The sequence below is a fragment of the Zerene cesonia genome, chromosome 3 (genome assembly GCF_012273895.1).
Source record: "Zerene cesonia ecotype Mississippi chromosome 3, Zerene_cesonia_1.1, whole genome shotgun sequence".
Classification (NCBI taxonomy): domain Eukaryota; kingdom Metazoa; phylum Arthropoda; class Insecta; order Lepidoptera; family Pieridae; genus Zerene; species Zerene cesonia.
Genome location: NC_052104.1, coordinates 4,446,473 through 4,463,590, shown reverse-complemented (window position 1 = coordinate 4,463,590; position 17,118 = coordinate 4,446,473).

Genomic DNA, 17,118 nt, shown 5'->3' with positions numbered 1-17,118 from the left:
TTTTCTTTTTCTGATATAACTACATAATTAGTCGAATGTATAGGTAATGACAATAACGCCAAAACAAATAACAAAAAGAGATTTAATTTAGGAAACCAAAGCAATACAATACTTAATATTATTTGCCTTTTTTACTTGGCTAGTGCCAAATGCAATATTCAAATGTTGCCAAAATAAACGTGACCTTACACATCGTACGACAAATATTATTTATTACCGCTAAAGAAGAGTTGTAAATTATATTTCATTGGAATAAATTTAACATTTGAACGATAGAAAACGTGAAAACGATTTTATGTTTCGAAAAAGGAATAATAAAAAGTATAAACTTTTAACAAGGTTCAAAGTAACGGCGCTTGTTATGATTATTCAAATTCACCTCAAATAAAAGTACTAATGTTAATTATAACTTTTGCTTTTGTAAACACGTTCTTCATCTGGATTAATTTACCGTCAAAATATATTAGAAGTGTTCGTGAAAATTATAAATCCTTATTATCGTCATATTCTTAATTACTCGACGATTTTTACTTAACACCTACTTATAGTTTTTAATTAATATCAGTCGTTATTTCGCCCTATAAGACAATGATGTACTAATGAACAATAGGCGGAGAACATTTTGGCTTCAGTAAGATTCCACGAACGATATGGATATTTATAGAATTAAATTCTTACCAACTTCAAGAACTTCACCAAAGCTAGCCTAAGCTCAACTTGTCACGAATGTCATTAATTTTATTCATAGTTTAAAAGTATTTGACATCACAAAATGTAGCTCAGATAAGATGAGGATAAGAAACACAGCCCGTTTTTATACCCATTATTAGTTTAATTAAGATTTTTTGTGCTAATGATTATTTATTTTATTTATTTTATTTTATTTATAAAAGGTACCTTACAGCTAATTTTACAGTTTTTAATTAAATATCACAATGAGTACGCCAATGACAAGGTACACCAGTTGCTAGTTAAATATAAGTGACAAACAATTATGAAAACTTATAATAAAGGTAAATGTAAAAATTTTATTACGGAGTTCTATCTGAAACAAGTCTGTATGCCCACATGCATTTGTGTGTGTATGTGTGTGTGTGTGTGTGTGTCTGTGTATGTGTGTGTGTGTGTTTGTGTATGTGTAAAAGTGAAATTATTGTTTATTTACTAAATTAATCAAGTCAAGGATCGCAATTTTGAATTTAGAGCGTGATAAGTGGAAAATATCAACAGATGAGAATTTTTTATTGTATACATTGGGAAGTCTCAGAAATGGCGTGTTTTTAATATAATTAGTTGATACAACCGGTATATGGAAAAGGGGTGTGTGGCGAGTTCTTTGTGTGGGTACACAAAACTGAATGTTAGGAAGCGCTGCTGGAAAGTCGAATTTATTATTTATGAAATCATGTAATAGCAACATATCTATAAGATTCCTTCTATCTTCCAAAGAATTTATATTAAAATGAGAACAAGCCTCTAGGTAATCCGAAGGGAAATATTTAGTTTTAAAGCTTAACTTTTTAATAAAAATTTTCTGAAGCCTTTCTATTTTATCGATGTGACATTTGTATATCGGACGCCAAATGACACTTGCAAATTCAAGTATGCTGCGTACATAAGCAAAATAAAGGACTTTTAAACAAAGAATATCATTGAATGGATCTGCCTAGCGTAGAATAAATCCCAAATTCTTATAGGCCTTTTGGGTAATTGCATCAATGTGCATATTATAGGAGAGTTTCTCATCAAGGATCACACCTAGGTCCCTTACTGATGACGCTGCCGGTATAATATCGTCACAGATTTTGTAGTCAAAAGATATCATTTTATGAATTTATAATAAGCTGAGAGCCTATTTAAATCTTCCTGAGGTAAAAAGCAATCATCTAATGTGTCTATTTTCCTGAAAATTTTTTTATCATCGGCGTATAATAAGAATTTTGAATTTAAGCAGTTAACGATGTCGAATAGATATAAGTTGTATAATAAGGGACCGAGATGTGAGCCCTGAGGAACACCAGAGCTGACATTGACGAAGTCGGATTTATAGCCTCCCAGTACGACTGATTGACTCCGGTTTCTGATTTATATTTTGATGCTATCATCGAAATGTACATTTTTATCGTTATGAATTATTAATTATATTAATAATCCCAATATTACAATCTAATATCCATATTTTTTATAATATATAAAATGCTCGTGTCACAATGTTAGTCTCTATACTCCTCCGAAACGGCTTGATGGATTCCTCTGAAATTTGGTAAGCATATTGGGTAGGTCTGAGAATTGGCTAACATCTATTTTTCATACCACTAAACGATAAGAGTAAGGCAGAACAGCGTTTGCCGGGTGCAGCTAGTTTTTTATAAAATATTATCTGTACATATATATGTGAAGTCTCGTGTCCCTTAGTGGGGCAAGGGGCAGATGATGTACATCTGTTTTAGTAGGTGATCAGCCTTCTGTGTCCTGCCAGACCGAGACATATTTTTTTTTGTGCGTCCCCACTGAGATTGAACCCAGGAGCCCTCGGTTCTACGCTCACGCGTTATCCACTGTACCATGAGGCGGTGTACATAAATATACTATCCAATAATTATTTATAAAATTTTGTAGTTGTAGATTTTTGAATGAATCTTTTACGGTCGACGTATTATGCCAATACGTGGGCGTCCCTGGGTTTACAACCCACAGTAGCAATATCAAACAGTATGTCAACTAAGTTATTATTGACATATTTATAAATACATGCACTAAGATTAATAGAAGAAGATATAGATGGGTTTCATTAAAACAAAGCTGTTTGAGTTCCAAAATGATGTTTAATCGAATACACAATTCGTTATTATCCTTATCTATGAAAATATTATTTATTTATAATGTTGTTCAAAATATGATGAAATCTAGCGAACCCATTTTTAGAAAAATAAGGCCAAAAATTAGGCACATTATTCAATTGAAATGTCTTGGATTAAAGGCATGTAAATACGAAAAATCGGTACCCAAAAATAATAATTAATATTCAAGTTGTTCCAATTTTTAAGGTTCATTGACTTTGACTTTCACTGACAGATCATAGCAAGTTCTGTAAATAAAAAAAAATATTGCCATATGTATATTATTAACTATTATGCATATGTAGTCCACAAAAAGGTACCAAAAAAATAGTTACTTGCTTATAATACAAGTAATTATTATTTATAAATTTTATTTTCCTCAAAATCAAGGCGTATAGAAAAATAAAAGCACAAAGATCGATAAATACCATTAATTCGGTGCGGAATAACATAGAAATAGTCGCAAATAAAGTAAATAGAAACATTAGTCACTGCGAGCAATGAACTCAAAGAATTGTTTGTAAATAAGTTTTTTGTTTACTTTCATTTTGTATGCGTAGTGGTAACAATTGCGATGAAAACAAACATTGCGATAGGATTATATTATCTCAGTCAATTGCTATTTAAATATTTTTTAATAAGACATTCGAAGCGTTTGTTTCATATATTCATTTTAGCAATAAGGCGCCGATTTTTTAATATAAATTTTAACAGTCCTTTTCCATTGTCCAAAGAATAATAATTAAAATAATTGACACTGATAACTTATGTACCTAGTTGTTATTAATGATAAAAGCATATATAATAATTCGAATTGTGTTAAAAATCGTATTCGAATGATCATTACGGTAATCTCTTTGCTATTAATCTAATATAAATTCTCTATCAGTGTACAAAATAGAGATTTTTTTTTTTTATGTCATAGCGGGCAGCTGAGCTGGTGGTTCGCCTGATGGTAAACGATCACCACCGCCCATGAACATTCGCAGAGGCTTAGACCTCTGAGAATGCGCTGCCCGCTTTTAAGGGATAAGGGATGAGGAAAGGATTGATGAATGGAAAGAAGGAATGGACTGGGAAGGGCTAGGAGAAGGAAATAGGCCTCCGGCTCCCCCACTCACCATACGAAACACAATAGCAAGCTATTATTTCACGCCGGTTTTCTGTGGGGGTGTGGTACTTCCCCGGTGCGAGCTGGCCCAATTCGTGCCGAAGCGTGCTCGACTCCCACAATAAAATTTAAGATTTAAGGTATTTGAATAAAATTATCATTTGCAAAGTCGAGGAGACTGCTGGTAAGTTTACCTCGATAAAGAGACACTTTAATCCATCCGTCATATTTCATTCTGATTCTAATTCAATAATACTCTCCAATTTACATCTAATATCAATCACGTCTTCAAAAATATTATATTGCTAAAATTCACAGGGATTTACGTCGGTACTTTTGTGTTGTATTAAAGAAAAATATATGTTATTCACATTTTAATTAATAAATTACGAGTCAAACAGACGAATATTGAGACTATAATAATATAAATTATTCTATATATAAGTATCAATAATGCTTAGTCTTAAAGTGCATGTGTGTGCAACTTGTGTTTGTCAATAAAGAAAATGATATATTGGAAATTCCGAGAAATTCAATTAGAAATTTTCCAGAGAAAATCTGATCTCGAATTAAACAGTTGCTTGAATACAAACGAATTTAGACATTAAAATTTAAACTTAATTAGTAATATCAAACGTTTCAAATATCTAATAAACTTCGCAAAGTTAAAGAGATGAACTTTTGAGACAGTAATAGACACGAAACCAGAAATTTGTGACGCATTGAAAAGATACGCAATTACCTATGATAAAGACTGTTGTTCTTTGCTTTTATACATTTATTTATTTTTTAGGAGTTTAGGTACACAATTTATACAGATACGATAACAAAAATAATAAGTCGTATGTTTTTAAAACATACGAAAAATCATATATACCCCTCGGTTTCGGTTTTCAGCCAAAAAGCCGGGGCTCGAGTCCGGACGAGCGAGCATCAAATAAGGTGCTTTTTCAATTTATCTTTATATTAATTTACATTTACCATTATTCCAATCACCTCAGCTCGAAATGGTATCGTGAGTAAACCGGCATATCGAAGAATCAAAAAGTTTGACGACATCTGTGTACCTGAACTTGGCAAGCGACGTGGATAGTGGCCCAAAACTCTCATAGGAGGCCCGTGTTTCGGTAGTGGTAACATGTATGGGCTGATGACGATGGCTATTGATACCTCGATACACAGTTAAATATACCAAATACTAGTGACAACACAACGAGGATATCATAAGCTATATCCTCGTATCATCATCATCATCATCATCAGCCCATATATATTCCCACTGCTGGGACTCAGGCCTCCTATGAGGGTTCAGGCCATAATCCACCACGCTGGCCAAGTGCGGGTTGGCAGATGTCACATGCCGTCGAACTTTTAATTCTTGGACATGCCGGTTTCCTCACGATGTTTTTCTTCACCGTTGAAGCAGTGGTGATGTTATCTACATGCGCAGATAAATTGAAAAATCAATTTATTTCCTGCGCGCTCGCCCGGTCTCGAACCCCGACTTATCGATTTTGAAGTCCGAGGTCCTCACCACTGAGCCACCACTGCTTCTGTTCTATCCTCGTATATTTACAACAAAATTACCTGAAGTTCTTAGAAATCTATCTCTAAAGATATATCTCTAAAGAAATAGTACATAAGTTATAATATTTAACCTTTAAATTTTAAATATATGTTATAATATTTAAACTTAAAATTTACATTCTTCCTCTATAGGACAACACGTGTAAATATGAGCTGCATCTACGATTCCTTAATGTAGATACGCGACACTAATTATCCCATAATTATAGCACACACTTTTCTTAAATAGTAAACATTCTCTTTTTATCTTTTGTGGAAAAGCTGCAACCTATATTCACTTACTCACTGCATATAATACGTGAAGTTCTGGAACACTGCTGAAAATTTTCGGAGTATAGTTGAACATAATTTCTGTACTTTTAAACTTAATAAATTAATATATTAATAATTATCATTGCTACAATAAGGCCATTATCCCAAATTAATCATCCAGCGATAACACGAGTGCAAGCTCGTTTATCTTTTATACACATAAAAGCGTTGATAATAGATTTTATGGCAAGTTGAAAGCTTACACTGCATTTCTTGCTTTAATAGAGTAGCCTTTTCATAGTTGTTTTCATGCATGCAATTACTAAAATCATATTGAACCAAAAAAAAGCAGTGGTGGCTTAGTGGTGAGAACCTCGGACTTCAAAATCGATAAGTCGGGGTTCGAGACCGGGCGAGCGTGCAGGAAATAAATTGATTTTTCAATTTATCTGCGCATGTGGATAACATCACCACTGCTTAAACGGTGAAGGAAAAACATCGTGAGGAAACCGGCATGTCCAAGAATTAAAAGTTCGACGACATGTGACATCTGCCAACCCGCACTTGGCCAGCGTGGTGGATTATGGCCTGAACCCTCATAGGAGGCCTGTGTCCCAGCAGTAGGAACATATATGGGCTGATGATGATGATGATGATGATGATTGAACCACGCTATATTCTCTACGCTGTAAACAATCATAGCTTCTATATTATTTAACCGGTTTCAATAATAAAATATCGCCTACTCAAGTTATAATACATCTATTTATAACACAGTTTAATCTCATAGTCTCCTCTTTTATATAATTGTAATGATCTTGGCATTATTACAGTAGCCTTGACTTTTCGTCTCTTGTACGACTTGCGTCTTGTCACGTTGCGATGGCATAATGGAAGATTTCCTTTGTTCAACGATAATTATCTACGCATTTTGACGACATTATCCTTATTTCCTATCAAATATATTGAATCTGATCTTTTTTGTGTCGAGATGTTTATTTTTGGCTGTTTTCTTCCGGTCTTTCGTAATAGAGTTGGTAAATCAGAAGTATGTGACTATCAATTAATAGGTCTGGTCTGTAATAGACGATAAAAGAATCATATGGGTGCCAAACATTTCGAGCACAATATTATATCTTCACTTTTTCACCTCGAGTTAACTGATTACTATGGTCGACATTTCCCGAATATTTTGCGTGGTTTTTTGCACATTTGCGTATCTATTTTTTTATATTCAGCCATTATTTACATTTTAATAATATATTTTATGGATAAATAACTCAAAAGCATCCGTGCCTTATATATTTAAAAGTAAAACCACTAAGATATAGCGATAAACAATGTATATAAAATAAACAATGAATAAAATATTTTAGTACTTTCCATTTTCATAAGGTGTCACGGCCTTTGTTATAAATTTTTCAATGTCAGCTACAATAGGAGCTTGTTATTCAATTTAACGAAGTATGAAGAAAATGTATAGCAAGGACAATGCCAGCATTTCTATGTAGAAAAAATCTATAATTTGATCCATACGATGATCACTTATAATCTGGTAGACCGATAATTTGGTTTCTTTGTGCTCAGAAAATGATCAATTCTTGCAAACGTCCGTGTTATTTTTAAATTTATAATATTACACGAAATTTCTAAATACTTCAAGAAATTTTCATTTTAAAGCATTAAATAATTATATCATTTCGCGGGGTGTTATAGAGCTTATTGGGCGACGCCTTAGACTGCCAAACCACCCATGATGACAAAACAACAACAGTTCTAAAATAAATAATAATATGTTGTTATTAATTACTAAATACACAAGAACTCAAAAATTACCATTTCATTTCTGAAACTGATTTTGAAGCTTTATAGGCTTTCAGGCTTCTGATGAAACATGCTCATTCATGTACTAGAGATGATTATAAACTGGTTTTAATTAAGGTTGTTCCATACTAGACTAAATCTGATTTAGAGTGTAATTAATATGTGTTACTTGGTTTTAAAATTAACTTCAAAGCAAATCAGATTATAGTGATGTTTTATTATTCTTTTTTAAGTGTTAGGTTAGGTTAGGAGATTCTAAATAATTATTTTATAGGATTAAGGATATAAAAGTTAGATAAAAAAATTTAAGAGTTGATGAGAGATCAACTGTAAAAGAACTGATGATTTTCAAATGGCCGATTAGATCAAGTTTACATTACCGTATATTTTCATGATCATTGACGTAACACGGAGGGAAGTTAGATCCCCTCATCAATTAATTATTTAAGAACTAATTATATTCAAACGACTGAAACTATCTATGACAAAAAAAAATTAACAAAGGTAGGTTCGTCCCATCGTAAAATGATTATTAGTTCATAAATTGTTTGTTCACTTGTATATCCTGTTTTGTCTGTTTGTTTTATGAGCATATTTTGTTAAACTGAAAGGAAAATAACAAACTTTGTTGTATTTTTTAAAACAAATCCACATTATGATATATTAAAAATAATTGAAGTGAAGTGAATTGATTATTTACCAATATTGCATTAGTTTAAAACTATATGAGATTTATTTTAATTTGTTTTTAAATTTAGCTGCTAAGTAATATATATGAACTACTAGACGCTCGTCCCGGCTCTGCCCGGATATCAACATTCATGTTTTATCCCATGTGAGCATCTAATCGGGATAAAAAGTATCTTATCACCCAAGTCAGCTCATCATCAAACACTATATAAAATTTCATCAAAATCTGTTCTGTAGTCTCAGTGTGATCGACGTACAAACATCCAAACAAAATATCATTCGCATTTATACTATTAGTATGAAGAATGATGTTCATTTTACTTATCTCCGGTTTTTATATTATAGTTGGTATTTGATCACGCGTTTTCTCGTGTAAAGAAGGAAAATTATAATAAGAATAAAACCGTGAAGTTGCATTAATTTTCTAGTTCTTAGAGAAAATAGCTTTAATTTATGCTATTTTGCATGAATTCTATTATAATTTTATTTTTGTATTAACTGCCTCATCGCGATCTGTTGTATCAGAAAAACAAATGGTAATTTCTTTGACTTCCGAAGAAACGGAATCTGAAGGTGACAAGAGTTCCTTGATCACTCATTTAAGTCATATTTTTCTTGAAGAAATCAAAATTGTATATAAAAATCCCTAGTGTATTATAGGAAATATTAAGAGATATATTATGCCATTAAAATAATATCATAAATAAAAGTTCTTACTTGATTGTTTTTACACATTATAAGACCCTTAAGCAATCGTGCACAGGATTTGCGTATTACATTTTGCGAATTTAAGCCCGATTAGAAGTTTAATTTTTAGTTTTATAGCATTGAAATGCTTTATAAATGAGAAATTTTGAAAGAATAGAAAAAAAATGATTTTGAGGCGGGATTTGAACCAGAGTTTTTTTTTGCCAAACCTCGAATGTTCGAATCCCGCCTCGTGAACAAATTTTTTTCTATTCTTTCAAAATTTCCGATTAGAAGTTAGTTTAAATTTGTTTTCGATAACTTAATAAGATAAACAAAACACCGCCCACCCTTTCACAGTAATGCTGGGATCGTATTTCCAAATCATATTACTTTTTATTTATTTATTAATATTAATAAAGTTCTTCTCAGTTTGTTACCATAATCGGGTATCGATATTTACATAACGCTATTTTATATAAATTACTCTAACAATTACAAAACAAAAGTTTGCAGCGATTTATTAAAAACTGATACTAATCCTCTTACGTTCCCTTTGCTTAGTTCTTAGTGAAGGCCGTAAGAGAAAGCAAACAACTTACTGTCTTTGTCGTAGATTCTATTGTTAACTCAAACGACCCCTACTTCAGATGTGAATCTTACTTACCTACGTAAAGCGTATGCCCCTTTATGTCGCTTTTATTTTTTTCCCACTCCAAATTTCAAAGTCAGTCGTATCTTAATTTGTCGGTACGTCTACGGTTTTAGGCACCTTTTTAACTGAAAGATTTTCACCTCCGCGACTTGCTTTGTTGCTGCTCATTAAGGTGAAATGATTCATTTGAATAATTGCTAAACCAATAACGACCGTTCTGTAAATAAAGTATAGACAACATTTTTGTTTCCACCAGTCTCATTGTAATTTTCTCAACGTGCTCCGCGAATCGGGCTATCGCTTGAATTGTTAAATTTTATACCAACTTTAAGTGCTTTGAATGTTTTGTATTTTCATGCTGTAGTGTACTTTTATTTTTAGTATTCTCGAACCAAAAAACAAAAAACGAAATGTGGGCTTATGTCAGAGGTACTTCTTCGAAAACTTTATGAACGCTGAACTTGGTAAGTAGATATATCAGAATACAGAATACAAGTGAAAATCTTATATATTATATCACACTAAAAGAGAAAAAAAAATGTAAGCGGGGCCCCATACTTAGAACTCATTTTTTTATCAAACCCATACTTATGGGGTATCTACTTATAGGTCTTTAAAAATTATATTGAGATTTTGAATATCATATTTACTTAACTGAATAGTTTGTGCACAAGTTCCAAAGTTAAATGTGGACCCCCTGTAACTTCTTAAATAAAAATATGATAAAACTAATATGTAAATTACCATGTAAACTTCCGCCGAAAATTGGTTTCAATGAGTTCTAGTAAACTGTTGTTTTTTTTTCAATACGTAGGTAATAAATCGTAAACCACAATTGCTGCTATGGGCGATGGTTTAATGTTTAAGAATGGTTGGAAAATTTCATTTACATAAAAATATTTACCATTTAGTAACTAGCAGCAAATAGATAGACTATATTGAATGTAAATACATAAAAAAAGACTTTTTTGTTGAACGGATGTTTCAAATAGGTGCTCGTTTCTCTATTTCTCTATTTATATGAATGGATGATATGTACAAAGAGACCTACGACTTTTCCTGAAATCCCAAACGTATTGGTGCGTAACCTCTATACAAATACTAGGCTATTTCGAAATATATTTTATACGTATATATATCCCTGATATCGTATATCAGCTAATATTATCTCACCTTTCCAAAGAATTTCACGATTTTATCAATTGTGTTGTTAAAACTATTTTCGTATGCGGTCTTGTTTCACCTAGAAAGAGGTATATAAAAATAGCTTGATAATATTTTCTGTTAATATATTACTAAAATTATTTTAAAGCTTGACCTTAACGTGTATTTGTAACTATGTAGTTACTAACTGTGGAATGATCTATCTAAAATATGCATGAACAAAATATATATTACTGTTATTCCTACTCTAATAAAAATAACACTATAACTAAATAGGGTTCCCATTCAACGCCATATGTCTGAATAACTATTCCGAGGGTCATTGGAAGGCGATCAATTTCTCTATGCATCATTTATGTCTATAATCTTGACTTAAATGTCAGTATAACTACTTATTAAAGTATGATTTAACACAATTCCACATGATACATATTTAGATTGTGAAAATGTGATTATAATTGCTGCTTTTGATGGTCGGTCAGTTGATAAAATGTTCTATATTCAATTACTTTTGTTATCAAGTATTAATGTATGTACATTTTTAACTGCGTTAATATTTTTACACGATAATGATAAATGAAAGAATAGAGATAAAAGAATAGCCCATAGCAAATTTTCCACTTTGAACATTTTAGATTCATGTAATTTAGTAATAAATGCTGGATAAATAAGACAGCAAAGCGAGTTATTTTTAAACTTGCCGACATTATTCAAAAACTCTGTTATCTTCAATGATTTTTGTTGAAAAGTACCTCCTACGCGCAATTGTTTAATTAAACAATTTCTTCACTACTTATATCTAAACATAAAAACAATGGTTTTAGGGTCAATTTTATATAGTTGCATACCTATGAATGTTGCTTTCTGTTCTATTCTAAAGCAGACAAGGTTAACATACTATATTCTTATACCAGTAAGTAAACTTTGGCGATATTGATCACTCTAAAAAAATGTTATGAAAGATCGTCTTGGAAGTTGCTCAAAAGTTCGAAGATTTGGCAATGCCGATTTTTTGTCATGACTGAACACGATTTCAATCCATAAATTTAATGCTTTCCACTCAGTAATTTTAGACGCTATTATATCTAGTATAGTATTGCTTTTATTAAAAAGTTTTTTAAGACTGGCGAGAAGAGAAACAAACACAGTTCTAATTGCCTCATTTATAATACTAGCTGCGCCCCGCGGTTTCAACCGCGTAAGTCCGTATCCTATAGGAATATCGGGATAAAAAGCTGCCTATATGTTATTCCAGTTGTTTAGCTATCTACCAAATTTCAATGGACTAATATCTTACTGGCGAGTAAATTGTAAGGCGATGTTATAAGGAGTAACTAATTTATTTTTATTCCATACAATGAAATAATGGAGTAAAGTTTCACCAGCGTTAGGCAGTAAATAACGAAATAAGCTGCAATATACAACAAGTATAAAGAAGTGGTGCCAAGAATTAATGCGAATCTCATATTTATTGTTTGAGTGTGAAGAGTATCTGAAAATTGTTGTGTTTTGGGGTCAAATAAAAGAGACCATTGTAAGAATAAGGAAAGGTTTGGATGTTAAGAAAAAATTCTCTAATAAATAGTAAAAAGCAATTCTTGCTTTTAAAAATCGACCATCGGATCGGATGGTGCAATTCATTTAACATGATATATTACAGAGAAATATTGACTGGAAATTTAACTCGATAAAGGCTGGGACAATAGCGATATTCTATTCATTTTAAAAGATTTAATAAAATTTGAAGAAAGCGATTTCCGATCTCGTGGAATCTTGTGCAATGCATAATTCAGTTTTTCTCATTTTCTTTGTCTGCAGGCTGCTCCAGCAAAGTTACATATTTTAAATATAAGTCACACGAGTTTTGTTTTTTTCAATATTTCAGTTAATATTTCCTTTTCGTCTTGTTTTAACTTGAGAAGATATAAAAACAAAAGACTGTAGAGGCGATAATGTTCAAAGCAGACTTTTTTATTTATTACTTGGCTCTTTTCTGTAAAGTTTTTATCTTGCTGTTATGAATAGTGCGTCACTGCTATACGGAGATATGTTGTGCTGTAGAGAAAGCAGTTAATAAACGTCAGTTAGGGTAATTTATTCTTTGTATAAATAAAAACGCTTTTCATCTTTCTTTATAGATTCTATATACATTTTCTTTTTGGTTTGTGTTCATAAAATATTTCAACTTTTATTATACGGTGTAAGCAAAATTGGTGCTAAGAGATAAGCTATGAACTGTTTCTTTTGGTATCTATTTAAGATAAATAGACAGTGTCGATAATGCTTATAATTATTTGTGAGTATTTGTGGATATGTAAAACATAGTATTGCAATTAGATACCCAAAGATAACCTAATTCTTTGAAAGGAAATTAGATTTTAGAACTACTGCAACCGACAAACGTAGGTATTAAGCATTTTCAAATCTGATTTAATATAACCCAACCAAATAGCAATATAAACCACTAAGAGAATATTAAATTTTATCATAAAGGAATGTTCTACTCAGATATGACATTAGTTCATTGAATATTCAGATTCCATAGCTGAGTTAATGTAAATAAGTGTCTGAGTATTCAAGTGTATGGAAAATAACCGTGCCCTGTGCCGCGGCTTACGCAGAATTAAGATCAAGGGCTTATTTTTGAACATTGTTTACGCGTTCCGTCACCGTAGCGGTACTAATAAGCCTTCAAATTTACATAATTTATATTCATGCATGATGCTTGAATTTCATCGGGCCGAATCGCATACTTTCCACAAATCGTAAAACGTTTATCGTAGTACACAAATTTCTGAAGAAGTTACGTGTATTGGGTAAATATATTATTCTGATCTGAAAATCCGTCATAGAAGCTGTAAATTTTGGTTGCGATTGTTATATGAGTTCGGTGCAGAGTAACAGAAAACGCCTGGCATGTTACAAGGCATCAGGATTACCAACTATTATATTGACTAAAATATGTTTAGTTATTTTATTATAATATGATATAACAACACTGTCACAGTACTTCCAAAGTTCCAATTATAAGTAAGTATCAATGACTCTATTGAAAATTCTTTTTAATGAATTCTTGTTTAAATTTAAAATGTTCATATTTTCATAAATCAACTAAATAGGATACCCAAGTCAGATTTGATTCCATTATGTTCTTGTTAATTATAATATAGAATTTTCATAAGTTTTAAAGTGAAATTAATACTACAAAAAATAAATGCTCTTCTTATTGATTCGTTATAATAAAATATCATATTTCATTTACATACAACAACAAAATGTCTCACACAAAATGTTCTCGTGATCGATCTTTTGTCTTACATTTTTTAACATGGCTTTAACCTAACTTCGAATTGATTGCCTTTCTTCCGCTCGTTTAAGATGTATTTATACTAAATTACGACAGTTTTCTTTCGCAATTTTAAAGCTCTGTAATTTTACTTCAAATTGCTGTTTGAAATAGTATTTAGGAGGCAATAATTAGCAAACATTTTTACACTAACGAGTCTATGGCTTTTTATTGGTCGATATACTTAAAACATTTTTATTTACAATAACATTCTTTCACAATCGACTTCGCATCGATCCCAGTGGTAAATATTCATAATTTCATTTATAAATTGTTTGTGTAGAGATAAAGATAATATCGGGCTTATCGCATAGCTGAATAAGTTTAACAATTTCGAAGGGTGGAGGCGTATTTGAGTCAATTTAGTGTCGAGAATACATAATATAATTGGGATAATAAGAATGGAATGAAGTGGAATATTTTTATTTTCAACCTATATCACATAGATGGGAATTGTATGTAGATATATATAGTTACGAGTATACATAACAAAGAATACAGATTTTTAGCTTTGTTCAAAAACTTTTGGACCGTTTCCAAAAAAAAATCTATTCCAAATTTTCCATTCAGAATCTGTAATTTAAAAGAGCGTTATTTTATATTTCTCACTCCGCGTTCAACCCGGCCGAAGCTGGAATAAGCGGCTCGCGCTTCATACAATTAAAAACAGACGTATCCTGAGGCACTGCAGTTTTGGATTAATTAATGTGAATAACATAACGTGGTGGTTTTTCAAAGCCATATATATCTTAAATGTTATACATACATTTGTGTCTACCATATATTTTATAAGCATCTATTGTTACACACGTGTCTATTAAAAAAGGTTTAAGTATAAAATGATTTGATATCTTCCCCACATATTAAATCAATTTTGGGTCAGGCATTAATTGTTTTATTGACAAATGCTTATTTTCATCAAAACGCATTGAGTATTTTTATTATTATTGTTCTTTTGAAATAGAATATTGTTTACTTATTTATACATAATATTATTTAATTGAAGTGTCCTTTGTTCTATCGTTTAATGATATCATTTTCGTGAACACATCCATAGATATGAATAAAATACATAATCAAGACCTAGTTTGTTTGCAAAAAAATGCGCTAAAAATAATTCCTATGGAGCACTCTCAATACTTCCTATGCAGCACCTGGACTTAAATATAAAACATCTTTAAACTTTACTAGGAAAATATATTTTTGTTTATAAGTATGAGTTATAAAAACAAATTCTTAATTATTAATTCTTTAGGGTTGTTTTAACCCTGTGTCCAAAAATAGTGTCTGTTTACTTAGAAGCTACGACGCTACGAATGACAAGCGTGCTTGTTTGCTTTCACTTAACCTAAAAAAATAGAAATTATGTTTGACATTAGGCAATATTTTATATCGTATTAGAGACAATGTTATTTTCTACAAATAAATCTTTCCTGTAGAAGACTGGTTGGGTGTTCATTCTCATAAATATTTATTATGATCCACACCATAAACTTTCAGTCCTTAAATGAACTTGGCGGAGGTTGTATGTTTAGAGCTGTTTTCTAAGTTTGTCGTGTGAGTTTTAATATGAAATATTCTAAAACTAGGTGTACGCCCCGGCTCCGCCCGGGTAGTCATTTATCGTAATTGAAATAATATAAACTATCCTATCTCTCAAGTTGGATCGAACTGCACATGGTGTGCGAATTTTATTATAATCGGTTAAGTGGTTTAGGAGTCCATTGAGGACAAACATTGTGACACGAGATTTATATATATTAAGATAATACTTTCATATCAAATTATAGAAAAATAAGCAACATATCGTCAACCCTATAATATTATCACGCCTGATCACTTTATGTACCATAAATCGTGTCATAACGGCGAGTAAAACAGTATTCAAATAAACGTCTCAGTAAAAACGTGTCTTCTTAAAAGCATGGGTCAGTCTAATTCCAATATTTTCCCTTACATGTAGTTTGAGATTTTCAGGTGTAAAATCTTCTTTAATATGACGCAAAATGTAATTTTATTCTAGTACATATTTTGTAAACAATTTAGGAACCAGTTGCAATTTATAGCAAACAATCGTGTAGCATACTGCCATAACTTACATGAGCCATTTATTCGCTCTTTTTCCTGTTTATTTTGGAAAGTACCGATGTTAGAAATGTAATTCAGCTAAAAACGCAAACAATGGAATAAAAGTGTTCTGGTGTGGAGTTTAATACTGAGAATCGGTAACTAGCTGTTTCTTGTGGTCAGAGCTTAAAAATTATTATGTCGGTAAAAAAAAAAACATTTTTTAACAAAAACATGAAATAGCATATCTTAATGGACATCCATTCTATATCACGTAATATGGTTTTTTATTTGATATGCGAGAGAAAACTAATTTATAACTCGCTAATTGGGGTGAACTTTAAACATAAAAACGTATGTAATGATCAATAACAACTCAAATGATTTAATGCTGAAAATAACTGAATTTAAAGAGAACTGACCATATTTCCCTTATAGAAAAGTAATGGGTCTGAAAATTCCTAAAGATAAAGAAAAAAAAAAGTCAATAATATTATGTCACTGTAACATTGTAAACATGGGAAAACATTCGCACGTAAGTGCGTCATCGTTAGATTATAATTCTATGATCCATCCATTATAGTAATCTATATTACCGCAAGATTGTAATATTTACATGCTGTTAAAATTTAACACATTGTTTTGGTGCATTATAGTAAATATATTATAGTAAAGGTTTCGCTTATTAATGGAAGTTTTAACTAATATAATTCATGGAAGTTCTAACTTCTAAAGTAAAGAGATCAAACATTAGCCGCATTGTGTTGTGGCCTGTGAGGCAGCCTTTGTTTCGAGATTTAATGAAAGATGCGAACGGGCTTACAATGCTTATTCAAAAACTCCTGTACTAGTCATCTCTTTATTAAATCTGAATAAATTTTGCATAAAGAGGATT